Raw genomic sequence first — 8,078 nt, 5'->3', positions numbered from 1 at the left:
TATCTAACACGTAGTATTTGCCAGACTCATGAAAATTTTTTTTTTTTTTCAGAAGTGGGCTTTTGGAAATTATATTTAAAAGAAACAATCTACTGAGAAAAATTTACATTTACTTCTATTTTCAAAACCAATCTTAGGGCATTGTGTTATTATTGGCAATGGTAAATTTAAAAATGTATTTTTATTTATTTATTTATTTATTGTTTTGGGCTTGCCAATAATCACAAAATGAAGTAAGGGAAGTGTCTTACTAAACTATAAATGCTATTCTGAAGACAATACATTTTAAAACTTTCTTTTTAAGGAATTAAGGTTTTGTAAAACTTTTGTTTGTAAAGAGATTTTATTGAGCAAATGCATGGGATTTGGACATTCTTTTTCCAAATGTGATATGTGCAAGTTCTTCCCCTGCCAACTGCAGTTTTCCAGCTAAGGCTCCCACACAGGACAGTTAGATTGCTGTAAGAGAAATAGGAAAAAGAACAAATTTCTGGACTTTAATAAATTGCAAGGGCTGAATGTCATTTGGGTAAATTTATCCTATCTCTGGACTACTTGATGTATGAGTAACATTGGGGTTTTGCTCCATTTAACCAGAAAAGTATTTGACACTGAAACGATATAATCTTAGATAAGATAAATTGTTTTTAAAAAGACTAATAGTCATATTTTGAATCCGGACCAATAATCCTTCACTATCAGTGCCAAACCTTGAGCAGATCTGATTAAATGAGTGTTTTATTGATACTTTTCTGCGTAACCTGAAAATTCTGTTGTTTTTTTATTTTAAATATTTATGTATAATATGAATTTCTGCAAAGTACTTTGGTAAAATCATTTACCTTCCTGTTACACTGGGCTCTGGAACATGATATCATTTTGTCTGTGCAATGTTGTAGCAATGAGCCTGCCATCATCTGTGGACACAGTACTGTAAAGAGTGAAATTATATGGTATTACTAAAGTTCTATTCTATTACCTAAGACTTAAATAAGCATGATAATGAAATCCAGAGGAAGGGCAAACTGAAAAGTACTGCTCTCCTTTTTCATTCAGGACACGATTCCAAGAGCCTTGCTGCCCTTCCACAACTCATCAGTGTTGGCTCTAGGAGCTCCCAGGCAGTATCAGGGTAACCCCTGAAGAGGCACAAGGCAAGGAAATGTTTTTCAACTTTGAAACAGTCCTCTCCCAGCTTTGCCTTTAAAATTGAGAGCGATTTGAGAGGATTTGAGAGGATTTCAAAATTTCCTCCCTGCTTATTTTTGTTAAGTACAGTAGAAACAAAGAAACACATCCTTGCTCTGTGCATTTCCCTTTAAAGAAAAAAAAAAAGATGAATTTATGGCTAGTCCTACTGGACTTCTGCTTCCTGTGCTCATTTACTTGCTTCCGAAGGAAAACAGATATCACTGTTTTGCAGATAATATTCTGTTCCCCATTGTTCCCTGGATCTCCATATCCCTGTTTATGTTGCTCCTTCTTGTGAAGCCTTTTACCTTTTTAAAAAAAAAATTATTATTATTCCAGATTGTTGGGGATTAGGTTTCTTTTCTTTTGTTCCTTTTTACTTATAGAATTTTTTCATGTAAGTTTCTTGGCAACACAAATGTCTGGATACTTAACAAAAGCAAAAGAAGTGACCAAGCTCAGAGGAGGAAGGTATCTGGTTGCACTTTTCTTATCTGGGAGTTTCTCTCTGAGGGGCAGAGATACCACGGGAATTGGGAAGGTAAAGAATGGGCTGGGGCAGCTTCTCTCTCTCTCTCTCTGGCTGTATATCTATGTATGTTCTTCAGGTCTAAGTCTGTCGGTCTCCTATCACTGAAAGACTACTATCAGAAGAAAAGGATTTAGAAATCCTTTATTCAGTGGGATATTTATTATATTCATTCATCATATGTGTTGTGGAAAAGGAAAATATCCAAATCCATCAAGTTTTACTAGGTTCTAGATCTCGAATACTTGGATGATCAATGATCAAACACTTCTCAGAAGACTGTGTAGTGCTTGGCAATATAGATACCATTGTGTCCCTCGGAAGGACTTCCCAAATCCTGCAGAGATATCAATTTATGACATTTCAGGGGCAGCTCTAGACCTAGCTCTTTCTAAACTCCAGTGACATGACAACATAGAAATTGGTCTCTTCCCGGTCACCTAAAACTGATGCTACTTCTCTTACTATTTTCACATGGTGAAGCTTGCTGCAAAGGCCCTGAACAGACAGAGATGGTCACAGATCAGCACAGACAGGAGAACAGTGCCTTTACAGGCGCCCACATAAACTCATGTAACCACAGCCTGACCCTGTTCTTACCATCAAATAAGACCCAAAATTCACTGGATCTAAGAGATGCACACAGTTACAAGTTCACACGGTTGTATTCAGTGGCTAGTTCTCAGATCTGTGGTATCGCCACTGCCTGGGTTCCAGGTTCCTGGCTTCTCTGGCAGTTTGACTCTAAAACTGCATTTACCCCATAACCATCTCTCAGCCCTACTAACACACTACTCCAGTTCCAAGTTCACTAGCTGACCACATCTGCACATACACATATGCAGGAGATGCACACATAAAATAGCACAAAAGAAAAGGTAAAAAGATAAGAACTGTGGTGATCAGGTGAAGGCCTTAAGTGATTAGTTACTTTTTACCTCCAGTTTCTGTCTTCTCAGTGATGGTCCTTGCTGTTCCATCCCTATTTATTTCTTTCTTGAACTTTAATCTTTCCTCCAAAACTCCCATAAATGCTCTGTACATTCTCACAATACCCTTAAAACATGGAACAGTCAGCGCTATGCATCCCCAGAACCTTCCAAAATACTTCCTAAGATTTTTCTTCCTTATGGCATCCATACCTATACCCTAAAATAATCTTGTTTCCTTTCTTCTGTCAATTGAAAAGTGTTGGTAGAAGCCCTTTGAAGACTGACATTTCTACAATAGAGGATTGCTCCATGCATTATGGACTTCTTACAGTCTTCACCACCCACTCTCAGGATTTGTGTATCTGAGAATTTAAATTAGCCATTTTCATGGGTTTTTTTAGGGTAGGCAAAATTGGCAATGTAGTGCTCCTGTGGCAGATACTGTGTCTAAGATGTTTCCTCTTGTAGGTTCGTGGATTTGTTCAGGGACCAGACTCTGAGGCTGGTTAACACTCTTTAAATCTGGCCATGAAGAAATCAGCTAGAAGACAGCCATCACTTTCATTGGAGTCAGACTTTCACACCTGCTGTTTTATTGCAAAAGATGCATTTAAAAAAATAATTCTCACTAGTCTCTTGGTCCCTTGGGGACGAATGTAACAATAAAGGCTGAGAAAAGCCAACTATGCATCACTGAACCAACTAGGAACAAAGTGCAACATAACACTAGTCAAGGAAGTCTCTTATAAGTTCTGTGATCTGAAAGGAGAAGTGATCAGCCACACTTATTTCATTTTTTTGAAATAAGCATCTAGCTTTACACTTCAGGTTTGCCCACTTGAAGTGGATACAACATTTAGTGTGTCTGTCTTTGAGATTTGCTTTAGGCTTCTTTCAAATATGAGAAAGGTGAAAACTCTAGGTTGTGGGCTCATTTTTAAATATGAGCACATCACGCTGTGAGATGTGTGGCTCTAACTCAGGCATAGTTAATACTGCAGCATTGCAGGGCAGGTTGCATCCATCAGAAGTTCTAAATTAAAATGAGAGACTGCTGATTTTTATCCATCCTCCTGTGGTAAGGGAGAATAAAAGGGTATGGTCTACATGGCAAGTACATGCACTCTGCTACCCAGCAGCAGACAGTGTATATGACAGAAATTAGGGGGGGCTTTAGTGAAATACTGAATCACACACATACATTGTTTAAAAAAAAAAAATAAAAAAAAAAACCAACAAAACCTTGATTATCTTAATGTGAGTTTTTTCAGATTATGTGACATGAATGATTTTCAGGTCTCTCTCTGTTGTATTTACTACTAATCCCTATGCCCACACATTTTCACCTCCTGCAGATCAACTTCCCAATAAAAATGGAGTTAATAACAGGAATAATCAACAAAGTCAAGAAGGCTGACAAAATCTCTGTTGTCTGCTACGAATGACAGTAAACCTATGATAACATGTGTCTGATAAACAATGTGATTATCATTTTCAGGCACTTGTGGTCAAGTTGGAAGGAATAAAATAACTGTATGAGAACATGAGAAGAGAGGGGTTCTCCCTAAGTAACAGACTGACATGCTGCTTATTGTATCCTATGGAAGACTCAATGGCAATCAGATTCTCACACTCTTTGTGCAATTATTTATAGAATAGAATAATTTTAAGTTGGAAAGGACCTACAATGACCATGTAATGAAACTGAGTAAGAGCTCTGCCTCTTTTCAGTGTATAGTGCACTGAATTATTCCCCTGACTAAAGAGTTTGGAGGCAAATGGAAAGAGTCACATTGGAGTATTACAACATAACTGAAATTGATGTATTCAAATTTAGGAGCCTTTAACACCTGCATGGCTATGTGTCCTGTGAAAAGACATTGGAACTACTCCTTTTTTCATTTTCTTCGTATTACTCCCCAGTGCAATGAGTTGACAATAAATTTTCTGCTGATATTTAAAATTAGAAAGCACTGACTATAGCTGCTTTCTGTGAAGGCAAGTTAAGTCTGTTGTAGTGGAAAATCTTGTGTCTTTTAACAATTGACTGACAAAAGGAACAGAAAACATATGATTTTCAGAGCTGTCAAGTGTTATTTCACTCACCATCAGGTCTTCCATAGCTTTCCCTGGAGTCACCTGATGCTGCAGTGGCAATCACCTGAGCCTGAGCTCACATCAGTGGACAGAGGTTGATGGCACAGCTGTACATCGTGGTCTCATCTGTTGTGAGGCATCTGCAAAATATTTCCCAAATCTGGTGTGTTCTATTTCTGGAATGAATGATTTTTTTGTTTGGTTTTCTTTTTTTTTTTGGTGTTTTTTGTTTGTTTGTTTGTTTTGTTTTGTTTTGTTTTGGTTTGGTTTGTTTTGTTTTGTTTTGTTTTGTTTGTTTGTTTGTTTTGGGGTTTTTTTGTTGTTTTTTTGTTTTGGTTTTTTGTTTTGTTTTAGGGTTTTTTTGGGGTTTTTTGTTTTTTGTGGGTGCAATTTAATTATATGTGACAGACTGTATCATCTCTCATATGTATTTGTATCATATATATTTTCAAGTTATTTTAGTGTTCTTCTTTGGGATTTTGGTTGTTAGGATTTTGTTTATATTGTTTATTTATTTATTCTTGTTAAATGAACATTCTCTAGTTTCCTGCAGGTATCCAGCATCAACAATGCTTGAGGTTCTATTCGTTTAATTCTAAAGTGAAACGGGTAAAAAACCGTAGATGAGTGACTAGAATATGAATGTAGGGAATTTAATTAAGAAACTGCTGTTTGACTGTAAAATATTCAACTAATATATTCTTTCCAATCCCTCCTAATAAATTCTTCCCAATGTGCTTGCATGGTGCCAGGAAAGGAAATGTTGTTCCTCTAATCAAGTGGGGGAAAAAAATATGTTTACACACATAAGTATAAAAATACAAAATATGTCTAGCAAAATGACTTTTCAGTAGATATTATCTAAAGAGAAGCAATGCACTATTGGCAGTACCAATTCAATAAATTAAGTCAAGTGGAATCATACTCCAGTATTTGACCTCTGGCTGTATTTTCCTGTCTCAAGAATAAATAATAGAATTAGCATGCATAAATTTCTCTCATTTTTTTTTTCGTATTAAGACAGGCTTATTTGAAACCTTAAGGAAGTATCTCTGATCACTGCAGGTTTTTCAGTAATGAAATTATTATACTGGACAAAACTGGCAGCTATAGTCCAAACTGAGATATCCTGAAAAGAATGTGCCTTTGTTTGCTGCTAGATATAGATAGGTTATACTCCTGCCACCTGGTTTTGGAGGCTTTTTCTCAGTAGCACAAAAATATATAAAAATAGTTTAAAAATATTACAAATAAACCTACTCTGAAGACGAGATATCCTGTAGTCAGAAACATCTAGGAGTAAAGACCATCAAATATTGTAAATATTAATATGACACCCACATGTCTAATAGGTAATAGCTTCTTTGTTAAGGGATGTGCTGTAGAGAACTGTGCCCTTTTGGGTCACAACAAGGTTATCTAGACATTTCTGCACATCAGCTGCCAAAGGATTCCGTAAAGAATGTAATGTCCAATGAAGAGTGCCTTTGGATACAATGTTTTTCATTAAATTTCTGAGGAAAGAGGTATTTCACCCTGTTTTCATTTAGGTGAGGCTCATTAGAGGAGGCATGACCTGTTCTTACATCCTTTCTTTGGGTTCTCTATGGAACATGTTAAAATCTGCTTTTGAAACTCATAAATGTGAGCCCCTTTTTTGAATATATAATTTTAATGTGGTATCAAGGTCCAGATTTTAAACTGCTCCAGTGATAAGCCTAATGGACTTTCTTATCTACTTTGTCAGTCTCACCACCAGGATAATTGCAATTGTCCTGGTAAGTCTTTGTAAATCACACATTGCTTGAACTAACTTAGGAGGAACCCTCTCCACTAGAGAGGAGCAGAGATGTACTCCTGGTGTTGCTGAGTGCCCCACACAGTGTTTCAATGCTGACCAGCTGCAACTCCAAGGGCTAAATAAAATCTCAAGTGTGAGGATGGCTTTGTGGTGAGCTGGATGTTACTGTACTGGACTCAGGACCGAGGGTTCTGGTGGCAATAGCATGTGACAAGGGAGCCACAGGGAACTGATCATGGCCTTACTGTGGTCACTGAGAACAATATACTGAAGTGCATCCAGGGAAGGGAAGAAACATCCACCGGGAAAAGACAAAAGATCTAATTCACATATTTCTGAAGGGATTTTTCACAAGGCTCTGTCCTTCCTGCAGTAAACATATACCTCTGGATCACTGGTATTGCTGATCCCTCATTCCAATTTTTAGTCAAGTTGCCCAGTGCCCTCTGCAATTATTTCATAAAACTCTGTAAAATTCATTGGGTAGGGTGAACATCTAAATGAGATTTAGCTACCCTTTACAAAGTGGAAAACTTGAGTACTTGAGTCTTATGCACTAAGAATATTATGCTGAGCTCTATAATTTCTAGGCCTGAGTCTAGAAATAACTTTTTTTATTATATGGTCTTATCAGATATAAATCACCCAAGCTGCTTCAAAAGGAAGCAGCAATCCCTCTATTCATGAGGCAGTCAACAATGTGTTTTTCCAAAGCACAAAAGCCTGGAACAGGAGAATTAGAAAATGTCAATGTAAGGGGGTGGTGGGTGCTGGGAATTTGTCTCTGGAGTGGTGAGCAGGACCTGGAAACCAGGACCAGACCACTGCCTCATCCAGAGAGCAGGACAGCCATACAGACACCAGGGACATCTTCAGATGATAGACAACCCCATGCAAGAATGAGGTTCAATATTAATTCAGGGGCAGGATAGGCCAAAGCATTCATGGGTTTCCATCAAATAATCATCCTGGAATGCTGAGGTTGCTTTGACAATACTGTCTTGGGTTTCCTGCTTTCAGGATGACCCCAGAGTCCCTTTTTCCCAGCCCGATGGTCGGAATTCTTCAGCTCTGGTTCACAAGGTTGTTTATTGTCTCTTATCTAATTTTATTTTTTTTTTCAGACCTGCAGAGGTCTGTTCAGCAGGTCTGTCAAGGCCACACTGCCCACCCCTGGGGTGGTGTCTACATTGCATACTATGAATTACATATACTTTATTTATCATTATTTTCCAATACCTATCACCTATGTTACACTGTCTACTTCTATTTTAAACCAATCCAAATGTGCCAACATCACCAAGAAGATGGAAGCTAGGAAGAAGAAGGAAGAAGAATAGGACAACACCCAGATCTCTCCATCTTGCCTCCTAGACCCCCTATAGTAAAATCCCCAAAACTCCACTTTTCACCGGGTGATTGATTCATTATTACTCTTCTTAAACTTCTGTGACTTGTGATTCTTCATACAAGGTTGGTAATTTTTTTCCATGGGTTAGGATTGAAATCCCAAGTGTCTTTGGCTTCC

At 37.6% G+C, this 8,078-nt stretch overlaps 1 long non-coding RNA gene across 1 annotated transcript; it reads right to left on the bottom strand.

Moving 5' to 3' along the window:
- Positions 1-409: 409 nt before the first annotated feature.
- Positions 410-4,807, bottom strand: LOC135291323 (uncharacterized). The gene is made up of 3 exons (XR_010354122.1): positions 4,759-4,807; positions 843-931; positions 410-459 (listed from the first exon to the last, which is right to left on the bottom strand). It is a non-coding gene; the product is annotated as an uncharacterized LOC135291323 (long non-coding RNA).
- Positions 4,808-8,078: the final 3,271 nt, after the last annotated feature.

The sequence above is a fragment of the Passer domesticus genome, chromosome Z, assembly GCF_036417665.1.
Source record: "Passer domesticus isolate bPasDom1 chromosome Z, bPasDom1.hap1, whole genome shotgun sequence".
Lineage (NCBI taxonomy): Eukaryota > Metazoa > Chordata > Aves > Passeriformes > Passeridae > Passer > Passer domesticus.
Note: the sequence above shows the minus strand (reverse complement) of the source record. Positions and strands in the feature narration are given on the sequence as shown.